Source organism: Branchiostoma belcheri, unplaced genomic scaffold, assembly GCF_001625305.1.
Source record: "Branchiostoma belcheri isolate BF01 breed outbred unplaced genomic scaffold, Haploidv18h27 scaffold48, whole genome shotgun sequence".
Lineage (NCBI taxonomy): Eukaryota > Metazoa > Chordata > Leptocardii > Amphioxiformes > Branchiostomatidae > Branchiostoma > Branchiostoma belcheri.
In genome coordinates, this window is record NW_017804109.1 from 835,921 (window position 1) to 850,909 (window position 14,989).

Consider the following 14,989-nt stretch of genomic DNA (forward strand, 5'->3'; position numbering starts at 1 on the left):
TGTATGGATGGATAGGTGGGTGGGTCTCATGGGTGGATGGAAGGATGGATGAATGAATGAATGAACGAACAAATGAATGAATGAACAAATGAATGAATGAATGAATGAATGAATGAATGAATGAATGAATGAATGACATTTATACCTCTCAGATATCTGTATGCTATGGAATAGGGTTAATTCAACAAGACAAGACATATCTCAAGCTTTACTTCCAATGACATCACCTAGCTTTTCCATCTTCTCACATTTCAGACTCTTTGTTTGAACATTGCAAACGATCTCTCAAGAACATCAGCAAGGTAAATAACAAGTTGGTACGAACCATTATCCCTGCACACCCCTGCAGTAAGGCAAAGATGGCATGACCCAGACATGCCCATTTGCAGTCAGAAAGGCAAACGACAACCTGGTATGAACAATTACCTCATTATTTAACACCCCCGTGCACAAATGGCACGTGCCATAAATGAGTAAAAGAGTCACTAAACAACTCTGTGTGAATAATTATCTCATCGTTAACACCCTGATGCACTGAAGACACATGGCCATATCATGGAGGTAAAACCTCCATGGCCATATGTAGTAAACATGCAAGGGGTTTAATCAGTAGAAAAGAAAAACAAGCTACAAGATCACAAAACTTTCACAGACAAGTATAGACTGATTACTGCAGTTTATATTAGAGAAAAGAAACCCCAAATGTTACATCATGAGAGAATCTATTTTTTTGTTTTTAAAATATCCTTTTTGGGAAAAACTTCTGAAATTGAAGCCATAGATGTACACAGCAATGCAGTTCCTACACAGGCCAATTCCTTAGCTCCAAGGTCAACACGTCCCCCAAAGAAACTTCGCCTGACCCTTAAGGAAGACCCTTAATTGAAGTTTCCTTGGAGGCATGTTGGCCCTTGAGCCAAGGAGCTGACCTGTGTAGGCCCTGGCAACAGTCTGACTTCCAGGACCAGGTATAAATCAAAGGTAACACTTTCATTTTCAATGTCAATGTTGGAAAACCGATAGTTTCATCACTCAGGTATCAGATCATGGAGCTAGAAAAGGTCAATCAGCTCGAAAAGTTATGTCCCTTGCAGAGGTCCATCCAAAAAAAAGGCTAGAGTCAGCAGTTTTTTTTTCTGGGGTCGGTCGGGAAACAGGCCATATAAAGTGAAGTTTGCTCTGACAGGTAGAACACACCCCACACACGTAATCTCTTCCAGAACCTTCTGCAGCTTGAAAGTTTAATACCAAACCTGTTTGGTCCCACTGGGCTGCGTACAGTCACACCTCATAGCTGTCACTTCCAATAGTAACTCACCACTTGCAGAAACAAGGCCACAGCTATTTCTTGTTGAACATAGAGTCTAAACACAAAGCCTAGCTCAGTAGAAGAGAGCTTGCAATTCGGTAATGATTACGAATTATACAAAATTTTCCCCACCAATTACGAAATACATCATATTCTCAGAGCTGATTACGACTTTACACTTTGCGGCTAATGTGCTATTACGAATTACGTTAAAACTTTTTGGGAGGCTGCCTACAGATTGCGAAGACTAAAAAGGCCTGATTACGCCTTACGAAAAAGGGCAAGCAGGGCCCCTTGAACTACAGAACCTGTAGTGTTTGGTCCCACTGGGCTGCGTACAGTCACACCTCATACCTGTCACTTCCAATAGTAACTCACCACTTGCAGAAACTCTGACACAGCTAGTTCTTGTTAAACACAAAAACGTGACAAAGCCTAAACACAACGCCTACCTTGGTATCATACGATGTATCCGTCTACAACCTACCTGTTTTAAGGCCACACCAATTTAATTTGTTGGTTCTCGGATTCGCCTCTTCGTTTTTTTTCTGATTTGCAAAAAAAAAAAAATTTGATTCTGGTCCTGAATCAACTGAAAAATGCTCATGTTTTGCCCCCCAACAGTTGAGGAAAGTCCTTTTCTTCCTAGTTGTTACAGTTTTCCCATCTATCATTGCAGTGGTTTGATTAAAAGTTCAAAATTCAATGTTTAAATTTTAACCCAGCCTTTTGTGTTGACTTCATGGCTCATTTTGTAGCATTTAAGCCTATAATATGATGCCTAGACCTGTTTTTATTTTTATTTTTTTCCGCCCTGTCGCTTCATATTTTTTTCTGAAAAAATCCGAGAACCAACAAATTAAATTGGTGTGGCCTAAGGTACAGTTTCTTGTGTTTTAGAATTGTTAAATTGGAAAGATCAGATGAGTGCTTACCGTATCTAAAGAGCCTAATGCCAACTGTTTTTAAAGATGTAAAAAGTATGCAATTCAGCCCATGGCTGCGATGTACTTTACCTGATCAAAATGATCGAATCAACCATTCATTTATCTGCATACTACTAGAAGACTTCTACGATTGTACACAAAAAAGTAGAAACTTAAAATTCACATTCTTGTTACCTGCATCAACAAGGTTACATGTACATCTCCTCTCTATAACAAGAAAACAAATGCTTTTAACTTTTCTTGATACCACTACCTTGTACCAGTCATAATACTAGTATTTCTATCTGAGTCAAGCAGACCATACAAAATCTCAAAGCAGATGGAAGGTGTGTTTCCCTCATGTATATCATCTAAAGATAAACCTGTCTTGACCCAGTAATTTTCTCCTGTAATAGCCCTGCTAAGTTCCAGTCCTTAGGTCAGCCTGTCACCACGGCCTTCTCACAGAAGCTCGGAATGTTTCAGGGTCACGACCTTGAGGTCACTCCTTCCTTCTGCACTACTAATGCAGACCACATCAGATCTGCAGTCTACAAGCAGATATTGGTGATCACACCATTTTGTTCTGACACATGTAAAAGAAAAAAAATACTGCGAGGAAACAAAACCTTTGGCCGAGTTTTGAATAAATAACCTTTACTCCCAGTATCTGCTTGGAGATAAGCTGACAGAAAAAAATGAGCCAACTACCCTTTTCAACATCTGTTTGTGGAATACTTGCTCGAAAAAACAGAGAAATGAGAGCAAAGAGTACAATCATCCCTACCCAAAATCTGTAGCCTGAGTGTCCGTCTTTTTACAAAAATTTTAGCTTTCGTCCGCTACCAGTAGCAGATCGTGGGGAGCAGACTACAAAATCTGGCCATAACGAAACTTTCTCTCCCAATACTGTATATCTGTTTGCAGTTTGCAGGCCACTTCATTTCCCATCAGTGGATCGACATGGTTCCAATTCTGCCAGCAGCAGGGGCACTGTGGTTGCCATAGAAACAGTTTCCATAGCAACAGTTTCCATGGAGAGGAATGGCCTGGGCTAGGCAGTTTTTTTTTCCTTTGTTTGAACCAATCTTTGTGAATGCTGGTCATATTGGAATTAAATTATGAGGGTGGGTCACTAGGACAAGAGACAATACTGTATTCCAAGGGCTGGAATACCTATTACAAGCTCACAAAGATTTCTAAACAGCTACAAAATATAAATCAATATAGAAGGCATTAAATGTCATTGCCCGGAAACAGACTGGGTCACGAAATATTCCAAACATTTCTGTCATCTATAAAATTGCAGGTTGTGCATATTTTGGCCTGTCATTTTGTTAGTTGTCTGTCAGGAAGACCAACATCATGCTACACTAATTTAAAGGTTTCATTGGGTGAAACTTGATTATAGCAATTCCAAGTAATTGTTAGGCACATACAGTCATACATGTACGTTTGCTTTTCTAGACCATCTGTGATGTGTGACCCTGCTCTTTCTGTCAACAAGGAAGTTGAGGTGTTGACAAAGCATGTAGACATTTCAGTGTCCATATTAGATCAACAAAGTTAACAGAACATTTTAAACTACGAACAGTGAAGTACAGGGGACATGATAAATAGTTACCACTTTTTAGTGGTCCTTTGGATAATTTTATAACTTGAGTAACAGCTTTTTTAGCTTTCGTCCGCTCCCCCCAATCCGCTACCTGCTAAAATTTTTATCCGGTAGCGGATTGTGGAGAGCGTATGAAAACTAAAAAGGCTGATACTCAACCTAATAATTTTACCCAATGACAGAAGAATCCTGCCTTTAGTGACTACCTGTCCACACTGAGACCAGATTTTTATTGGTCTCCCCAAGTGGTCTTTTGGGGCAGTTTGACTGTACTGTACTTAATGGTAATCTGCAACTACCAGACTACAGGAACACTGACTGGAGCACTTGCCAATGTAAACAGGAACCTATACCAGAATGGAGTACTACTATTCTGGTTTCCTTCCTCCAATTGCAAGTCCTAACTGTTTCCAGATTGAAGCACAGCATTTTGGCCATTTGAACCCGGCCATAAACCCAGCCCTCACCCTACTCCACATTCTGCAGGCTCCCTGGACCAGAAAAACTGTCCAGAGCTGAGATACCTCCAAGGTTATACTTCATAAATCATCAATGGACTGTCACTGTGTGTCAGACTCTGAGAGATAGGGACACTTCGCAGGGCTCGAAATTCATTTTTGGGAACAGGTGCACCCAGCCTAAAAAATTGGGTGCACAAACAACAAAACTTTTATCATTTTTCTGATACACAAATGTACATATACATTTGAAATCTTTATGTACATAAACCTACAAAAATAGTTGGGTGAGAAAAATTGGGTGCACCACACAGCTCCAATTTTGAGCCCTCCTTTGGGAGTTAATTTAGCAAGCAGTGTGTTGCTTTTTTTCCTGAAAAGTCTGTTTTCTTCTTTGTCCATTTAACTCAAAGCATAATATTTGAGACAATTCCTTTTCAACATCTCTTGGAAACACAACTCTTTTACCTGTCATTTTAATAGCCTAACAATGAAACAAATCATCCAACACAACCTTCAGAGTCTAGAGGTAAGCAGTCTGTTCAGAATTTATCCAAGGACAGTTTCGTAAAGTTTTACATACAGCACAAGACTTTACGGGTTAACTGTGTTCCCACAGTATAAACCCCAGTTATCCCTAATGGGTCTCCCTGGCCTTGTGATTGTGAACTTCAGAGGTCAAGGGCAAGTCTACAACAATAGTCCTCCTGACATGATAGCCTGCTTCTGATCTGGTAGAGCTGCAACAGTGCTTGGTCTGCACAACAGTCACTGTTGCATACACGGAAGTACTCGCTCAGTAGCTTTCTTTTGTTAGCCTCTACCAGGCTTTGGGGTGCAGGAAATATACTCTCTAGCGGACCAACTCCCCCGGCATGTTATCTGTCTATTTTGCCCATTTCTACTCTTTCCAACCGCCTCCCGAATCCTGGTAGAGGCTAATCTTTTGTCTGTTTTTCCCTGTTCTGCTAGGGTGAGATATTGGACATCCAGAATTGATGGGGTACCTCCAGCTGATTCTGTCCTTCGAGTTTACAATACAAGATCTACAATTAAACGCCCATGCCACGCTCAGAATTCACTGCCTTTTAAAACTTTGATCTTACTTCGCGCTAAACTTACAATGCCATGGACTAAAATCCTAGGAACACAACATTTCCCAGACATTGTATAGGCATCTCAGCCAGCATTCCCACAGTTTCCCACTACTATATCAGGGATTTGAGGCATTTAATCAGCCACAGTTATCAGGCCAAGCTTCCCCCTGTCCCTATCAGCCAGCCAGACTGTTCTACCCACTTCACATCACTTGTTGTGCCCTTCAAGTTGGACACATCAGACGCCAACATCTGCCATGCCCATCCTGACTTCACGCACCCACTGGCCACTGCTGTTAGCCAGGCTTCCATCAAGTTATGGCATTGAAGTTTATGGGCTGTTCCGCTGGTCAGTTTAGGCCACACTGATTTAATTTGTTGCTTCTTAGATATCTGAAGACAATTAATTATGCTGGACTGGTAGATCTACTGAAAACAGAGTCAGGGAGGGATTCTGTACTACTTTCTCTACACACAGTTGCATGGAGAGAATGTACTTGGATTCAACTGAACAACAATCTTGTTGCCAAGAAATGTCCATGCACCAAAGAAATAAAATTATGGCCTTATATTTCCAAAATATCATTAGCCAAGAAGTTGACGATCACACTGACATAAACCGTCACTGTAGACCAACTACTGAGATGATAAAATACAAAGATCAATATCATAGGAAGTAAAAGAAAAGACAAACAGAGTGTGCAGTGGTCGAAATACTTTTTTTCAGTGCTCTGCAATATTGCAGAAGAGTAAAAATTTTGTTCTGCAATTTGGAAATACTTTCTGCAAATACACAAGCCTCCATACTACAATCTTATAAGCATGAACTATTAATTGATATGCAAATTAGTGAAGACAAATTTTTGGAAGTCCAAAAGGAAACAAAAGATAAACAAGTCAAGACAAGGTTGATGCAAATTAGTGAAGATTTAGCTCCTATTGTTTCAAAACAGGAGCTTAAGTGTTGTCTGTCCTTGGGGCCAAGTCCAGAGCACCAAATCCCAAGTGGCAATTTTTCCTGCTGCAAAATTGCAGATTGTATAAATTTTTCTTCTGCAATCTTGAAAATCTATCTGCAGACTGCAGACTGCAGACAGGTATTTCGAACACTGGTGTGTTTTCATCTAAAGGAAGCACAACAGACAGTGCGGCACTGAGAGATCCTAAAATTGGCAAAGTCCTCCTTTATCTGTAGTGTACATATTTTTCATACAAGCCCTGACCCGACGGGGGTTAGTCTAAATCCTGCAACGATAAGTGAAAAGTGCCGCAGCCGTCAAAACTGACCCTGATGTAAACAGTTTACACTCAGACTAAAAACAGTGCAGCTCGGAAGTTAAGGACAGGGTAGCAAGATCAAGTTTAGCCTGGATGCCAGACTGGTTCCAGGGCCAGTAAACCAGTTACTCGGGTCCAGGGGCCAACATGCTCCCAAGGAAATTATACCACAGCCCCCTCAGTTAGCCAGGGTGCTAGACTGTTTCCAGGGCCTACACAGGCCAGCTCCTCGGGTCCAGGGCCAACATGCCCTCAAGGAAATTTTACTACACAGGCTTCCCTGACTCTGATTTTCTTTCACCCATGGTTTATAGGTCACAATCTTCTCCACCAATATCTGCTAGGAAAGTATGGAAAAAATCCCTGCCTGCACTTTGAATTGAAGTGTCCTGAATCCCAGCAGTACACAATTAGCCAGAGTGGCAGCAGTGGGCAGCAGTGGGCTTTGATGTGACACATAAAGGACAGCGGACACTCAAGTTGGGTGAGAGGGTGGCCTGAAGGATTCTTGTACTGTCCTAGCCTGGTATCTAACCGGTAACCCTATTTTAGCTGCCAGGCCACTTTTGTCCTTTTCTATTTGCAAAGATAGAGGACGAAAGAGACTTGGCAGCTAAAATAGGTTTGGATTCCAGGCTATGATGTTTAGTCATTCATTTGGGACCCTGAACCAGCCTGGATGCCAAACCCAGAGCACAGGCTACCAAGGAGGTTATCTGCCTATAACTAGTATAAGTATGGGTATAACCTTATCCCTTTACTTTCTTTTGCCCCATTTTTTGTTGCTACTCTCCACCAACTATTGACAGAAAGAGAAAGCCCATTCAAAGTCAAAGAAAGTGGGATATACCGGTATAATAAAAAGGTCACAATCTTCTTTTCCAACCTCTGCTTGGAGACTAGTTCTCCAAACAGATGTTTGGAACGAAGATCCGATGTTTTCCTGATTACCTCTCATTTCCTGGCCATCGGAGGATGGAGGAAGTCATGAAATGGCGTGATGGTGCCACGCAACATCTGCTTGGTGGTTGACTTCAAAGAGACAGAAATGATTTCTTTCAAGTTTTCTTCTAAGAAAGAGCAGACGGACTGACTATTAGATATGAGGAATGGTTGCCCTTTCTACAATGTTGACATGGTTGAGTATGACTCTAGTAAGTTCTTTCAAGTTCTCTTCTAAGAAAGAGCAGACAATTGCAAATTGGTCTCAGAAACTGTCAAATGAGACATAGTTGCCCTTTCTGCAATGTTTACATGGAACGGTATGAGCAGCCGTGTAGAGCAGTACTAGTGTTACAGTTGGAGGGTTCTTTCTTTTGTTGTACTTGTAGAGACATAACGTCAAAAGGCGGTTATACCGGCTATACAGATACAGATAACCCTAGTAATTTCCTTCAAGTTTTCTTTAAAGAAAGAGCATACATGAGACATGGTTGCCCTTTCTACAATGTTTACATGATAGAACATGAGCAGTCGTGTAGAGCAGTGCTAGTGTTACAGTTGAAGGGTCCTTTCTCCCCTCGCCGTCAGCTGCTTTCCCCATCTCTATGGAACAGTAATCCCCCCTGGAGAGGGTCGGCCGCTAGCCGGCTGGCGTGGGAAAATGGCAGAACGAAAGAGAAATAACAGCGGTTTCAGATCCTTACAGAAAATAAAAGAAGTTAGATTTACTGGTTACACAATCTTCAGGTATGAATAAAGCTACTACTGAAGTGTAAAAGGATTTTTGATTGGAGCACGCAATGGAATTAAAAGAATAGTGGTTTGAATTCCAAAAAGATAAGAGAGTAATGTGAAAGAGAAATAACAGCGGTTACAGATCCTTACAACAAAATAAAAGAAGTTAGATTTACTGGTTACAAAATGCTCAGGTTTGAATAAAGCTACTACCAGAAGTAAAATCATTTTGATTACAGCACACAATCAAATTGAAATAATAGTGGTTTGATTCTTTGAATGCCAGGAAGAAAAGAGAATGATGTGTAATTATCCTCTATAGCTGGTGTTGACACCAGTAGTTGAGATCTTTGTAAGATAAGGTCCTTTTGACAGATCATGCCTGATGGCAAAGTAAGAGGTGTCATCATTGTGATCATTCATGGATCTGATGACAGTGGAGCAAGTACTTTAGTTCATTCTAAATCAAAACTGTCAAAATAAAAGCGATTGTTCACATGCCCCTTGGCAATGTAGGAAGTGGTCAGTGTATAGGTATCATTATGGAGTTGGTAATACGATCGTGAGAAGTGATTTCTCTGGGTTCCATGCATTCAGAGGGCAGTTCAGTAGCTCAGTGCAGACATGACTGGCATACTGGCCTGCTGATGGTACTGATAGGAGCCTCTTCTCCCGCTAAATTAGCTCCTGGGAGTGACGTGAAATGTACTGATTGTAGACTTGTTGCTAAAACGGTACGTCAAGTCGGATCATCCTGGTTAATGTGATGTAGAACATGCTTGTGGGCCTGGGATTAACTGTGATAACAGTGGTGCTGGTACTTTTAGTATATTCAACCATACAAACATTCATGATTGTATAGAGGAGAGTGAACCAGTTGTTCAGCCTTCTCAAAACAAGCCGGCTACCGGCGAAAATCGCCGCCTACTCAAATTTTTGCGCCGGCTACTTTCGTGTAAATTTTCAGAAAAACAATGTAGTCTCCATTACATTTTCTCACAAACTCCACCGGCTCATTTCTTCTGACGAACTTCAGACAATTTTCTGCTAGCTTTCTGGATCTGAAAACTGCTTCTTTCTTAGCCTCCTGTGCAGATTTCTAGTGCACGAGTCATCGTTTGCTTCTCAGCGGCCCGCGGCCAGAGCGGCCGAAACTTTACGGGGGGAGGGTCTTGTTCGGGGCTCGAGTTGAATCGGCGGAGCTGTATCGCTCGAGCTAGGCGGAACTTGCTTCGTAAACTAGTTGCTCACGAAAATTTATCAAGCCGCTACCTTCCCAACTTCTCCCGGCACTAGTAGTATTCCTGCTACAAATAACTAGTACGAATCACGTCAAAAAAATATCAAGACATGTACAGAAGCGTGTTCGTATCTTTCATACACAGTTAGAAACACGAGACAAATTTTCGAAAACAAATCGCCATCAGCGAGATTTCACAGCTGTTTCATTCATCAAAAGTTCTTGTCGATCGTAAAATGATCACTCATCTGTTGTCTCCACTAGTGTGTCATTTGTAGCGTAATCACGGCGAGCCAAAAATCAGCGTCAAAACTAAGAAAACCCCGGAATAAAAACGCACACTCCCCATCGCTGTACAAAAACAGGAGCTTTCGGGCGCCATCTTGTCATGAATAAGTAAGTAGCACAGCGCGATCGACGCTCTGATTGGTGAGATCGAGGTTCACCTCACATGACCTGCGTTCTGATTGGATAAGCGATATAGCCAGCAGCAGGCAGCGCGGGAAGAATTTTTCTTCGTCGATGCAGAAGAGAGACACATTTACGCTGCTTTCTACGTTTTTCTACGACTACTTAGCAACATCCTATTAAAGAAATACATAATTAAAAGAATTTTCGGGAAGATATTATATTTCTCTACGCCGATTTTTGGCCTTTTTCTCGTAATATTCCTGTTCAAGGAACCCGGAAGTCAGTGTACCGGGACGCGGGGTGAATTTCTATCGGGCATTTATGGAGCGCACCCCGCTAGAATTAAACCGTCAAAACAGAAACAAAACTTCCAAAAAGCGAACCTGTGACATTTTTTCAGATCCCAATGATTATGTTTTCGATCAAATTGACATTTAAATATGCTTTTTTATTTTCCTGCATTTTGTAGCCGGGCGCAAGGACCGCGCGTAATACGATCGGAGTGGCAAACAATTTTTTAATACAGCCTTTTTTCCGGAATTATTTGTGCACGAACCGTAAATTTTGGAACCATAAGATTGCCATAAAAGCTGCTCAGAATGTACCAAAAACGATGTTTAGGGGTCTAATTTTTACAATTTCCTCCGGGGGAGGGCCCCCCGGACCCCCCCAACGGGAGGGGGGCCACCCCCCTCCCGTACCCTCCCCCCGCGAGCCGCTGCGCGGCTCGCTTCGAGCCACTTCGTGGCTCGCCTGCTACTTTTTCTTATCAGCCACCTACTCTAAATTTTTTGAGAAGGCTGGTTGTTATGCAGGTCTGGCTGCTTTGGTCTCTGGTCTCCACATAAAACAAGCTTGACTCTCAGCTTGACAACCCCTTTCTTCAACACACAGTCTTTGGGGAAGCTCACATTCACTCCTGTAAACATCTAATTAAAAGTACACAGATTTCCTTTTAAGCCCTAATCCACCCTTAATCCATCCATAATGGTTCTGGTTTCAATACAAGGCTCCTGTGTACTTGTGTGTACTTCTGTTCATTAAACAATTGTCTTCACGATTTTTCGGATAATTTGTATGTGTCTGTGTTATACAATGTCTACTGGTGCAGTCAGTTCTTTTGTTGGCCCTTCTCTATGCCTTGGCTGCAGCTATTCTACATGTAACAGTGCTGAAGCATTTAAGCTGTTTAAGGGCCTGCCCAAACACCCTTAAGATGAAAAAACAGGCAAACAAATTGCATAGGTGCAAGATAACAGTGCTAACTGCTGAAGACACCCTACATTTGTATAAACAGCACTCAATTGCTTCTACGTACAACTTGTTGCTGTTGAGCTAGTTCCAGTATTTATCGACATGAACTTTTGCTTGTAGCAAAATGTCTGTCGAAAACCGAGTACTGCATACCTGGTCAGAACCAGAGCGAAACCGTCTCACGGAAAATCCGCCATCCTCATCCCAACCCAGCTGAAATCCTTGACTCCCATTGGATGGCTGTTTCCACAGCAATGCCAGCGACAACATCCTTGCTCCTCCTTCCATCCTGAAGACATGTCATCTCTCGAAATTGTCTTCGGCGAAGAAAAAATCGCAAACTCCGAACTGTACGGTTTGCGAAACATGGTGACGCACAAAGTTGTCACAAAGTAGTTCTCAAGTAATGATTTATTGATTCGAGACCACTTTAAATCCTCTTACCACCAGCTAAACTCAGCCTAAAGCTACAGAACAAACCAGTAAGCATATACGGGGAGGGGGGGAGTGATTTTTGCAAAAATTATTTATACCAGAAAAATAACAACAAAATCAAAAGACCTCATTTGTAATAAAATAACATGTATAGATGAGAAAAAATGCTAAAAAAATAAAAAAAATTAAAAAGAACTGGTATAAACCACATATACTGCCTGAAATAAAATTATGAAACATTTTGACCCCCCCCCATCACACAATTCTTCCTTCTCCCCCTTCTTTATAACAATATAAGCACCCATCCATCCTGCTTCCAGAGCACTTCAGACAAGAAGTCCTCAGAGAGTCACAAAGTGGAAAAGTGGGTTTCCATCCAGCCAGGTTACATGTGTAACATAATTTATAGTACAGACATTCCTAGCTTCCTTCTAGACTCTGTAGCAGGCTTATAGAACTGGGGGTTTGGTGGTCTTCGGCTGTTTTCTGATTAGCCCGGTTCTAAAAAAACGGAGGTAATTCAAACAGGCCGGCTATGTTGTCTATATGTAATCAGAAAATAGCACATAAAAGCTCCCAAAGACCCTGAAGACCCCCAAAACCCCCAGTTTTTGGCATGCTATGGAGGCTAATGTCTAACCTTCATCAACAGATTTTTCAAGTGGTGTACACTCAAGGGCACAAACAAATCACCCAGCACTCAGAAAGTCTCATGCCCTGACTGCTGACTCCTCCTTGGTGGTAACATATGGTTTATATTGTATAAGAACGTGATTGACACCAAGCAACAAACCCAGGCAAGGTATTTTCCATGTGAAAGGGTTTGCAGTAGCTGTGAGGGAGTCAGACACCCACACAGGTCTTGTAAAGTCATCAGCCATGGTGTAAAAAGAAGTGGTTCTTCTAGTAGAGTGATTAGTGCAGTATTGTTCATATGTGATAGAAATTAAACGGTTTAGTACTCAAGCTTACAACAAAATGGAATAAAATACTAGTAACACCTCCCCCTTCTGTGCTCTGGTAGCAAAAGTTGTTGAAGGAAGCTATCCGCCATAGCAGAAGACCACCAAACCCCCAGTTCTGTATAAGCCTGGCTACGGAGTACTCATAGTTTTTAGTGATGCTGAAGAAGAGTGATGGATGTCACTCGAAACATCAGGAAGTAATTTCTGATTTTTAACCAGTTTAGTGATAGATTTTAGATTGTTTATGGGCACTTGAAAAGGCTTTATAGAAAAAGGTTAGATAGACATCAAGGGAAACAATACTTGAATGTTTTAGTAATCAGTGATGCTGAAGAAGAGTGACAGATGTCACTCAAAAGTCACTCAAAACATCCAAAAGTAATCTCTGTATCTTACCCAGTTTAGTAATACATTTTTAATTGTTTATGAGCACTTCAAAAGTCTTTTAGAAAAATTATCCAGTCTGGTGCCCAGGGTGGTCTTTCTGATGTTTGTTTATGGAGGGTGACAAGTATGAGGATGGGAGGGGGTGGGGGGCTTTGATGTGGGCAAAAATGTCTGGGGCCTAGGGAAAACACTATTGTGTTTCCTGTTTCAGTTCTGAAAAAAATAAGGTCGGTAGGTAGGGATTATCTTTTTTCTTTCTTTCTTTCTTTTTTTTATTAGACTTTGGCAATCTCTAGTGATCCAACTTAAACAATATGGTTTAGCAAAGAAAAACTTGCATGAGGACACTTTTAGCATCAATGTCAATGTTAGAAAAACGTTTGTAAAATGATTCATCACTCAGGTGTCAGATCATGGAGCTAGAAAAGGTTGATCAGTTCAAAAATGTATGTCCCTTGCAGTGATCCACAAAAAAAAAGCTAGGGTTGGCAGATTTTTCTAGGGTCGGGCGTGAAACAGGAAACACAACATTTTATTTTCCTAGGCCTAAAAATGTCTGGATGTCCCGAGGGACCTGTCAAGTTCTGATGGATACAGCTGAGCTGTCCTGCCACCCAAGAAATTACCTGGGAACTAAGATTTTATCTGAAATATACAATTTCTCAAAAGGAAACTATGAAAATTATCTTAAAAAGCAGATGACATTCTATTACTATTGTCCCTGTGTACTAAATTATATTCTTTGAAAAATTCTTCAAAAATCAGACCTCAAGTGTGAGATATCAAAAAAAAGAGCAGCATATTGAAGATTTGTTTAATGATATGCAAATCCTCCTATCCATTTTAGCTGTGAAAAACTTGTCATCGACACCTCTTTAGTTTTTAGTGGATTAGCAATGCAGATTCAACACTCTTCCCCAAATAGGCATTATCATTACAAAAACAACCAATTTTATCCAATCAGATGAAACAACAGTTTTTACCTCCATGATGAAAACAAAATGATTCAAATCTACTTGAAGTGGGCAAGATTTCCCCAAATAGCCATTATCATTACAAAAACAACCAATTTTATCTAATTAGGTGAAACAAAACGATTCAAACCCACTTGAAGTGGGCAAGATTTCATGGAATTTGCTACACAAGAGGCACAAGTTTGAAAGTTTACACTAGGCGTGAAAACAGCGGAAACTACGGGTGATTTGAGCGGCGTGCCAGTATTTGCAGACATAGAGTAAAGTGTAAACCGGACACCAAAACACACAGGAACAGCGTAGGATACAATGGGGCAAACACTAGGGACAAGTAAAGACACAGGGCCAGACTGGTGGGTGTGTTTACTGCACAAACTATTCTCTGACAAACTTCTCTTGGGAGCGGAAAAATGGTGAAAATTTGCCAAAATTGGGCCAGAAATTTTCTCAAATGAAACAACTGGACTTTGTCTGGGTAAATCGCATTTCTGACATATCCTGGACCCATTTTGGCCACATTTTACAACTAAATTTGGTCCCAAAAAGGGCTAGGCAAAAACTTGTTGCTAAACGCTAGATGTGTGTGTTTACAAGACACTCTTTTCTTGGGGCCGGAAAAATTGTGAAAATTTTCCAAAATTGGGGTGGATACATATTGTCAAAGGAAAAACAAAACTTTCTCAACTCAAATTTCTGACATATCCTTGGCCAGTTTTTACAACTAAATTCGGTCCCAAAAAGGGCCAGGCAAAGACTTGTTGCATGATCATGCATGTGTGTGTGTTTACAAGACACTCTTGGGGGCGGAAAAATTGTGAAAATTTGCCGAAATTGGGGTAGAGTCCATTCCATATAATATTGTGAAAGGAAAAACTAAAACCTTCTCTGTGCAACTCAAATTTCTGACATATCCTTGGCCAGTTTCTACAACTAAATTCGGTCCCAAAAAGGGCTAGGCAAAGA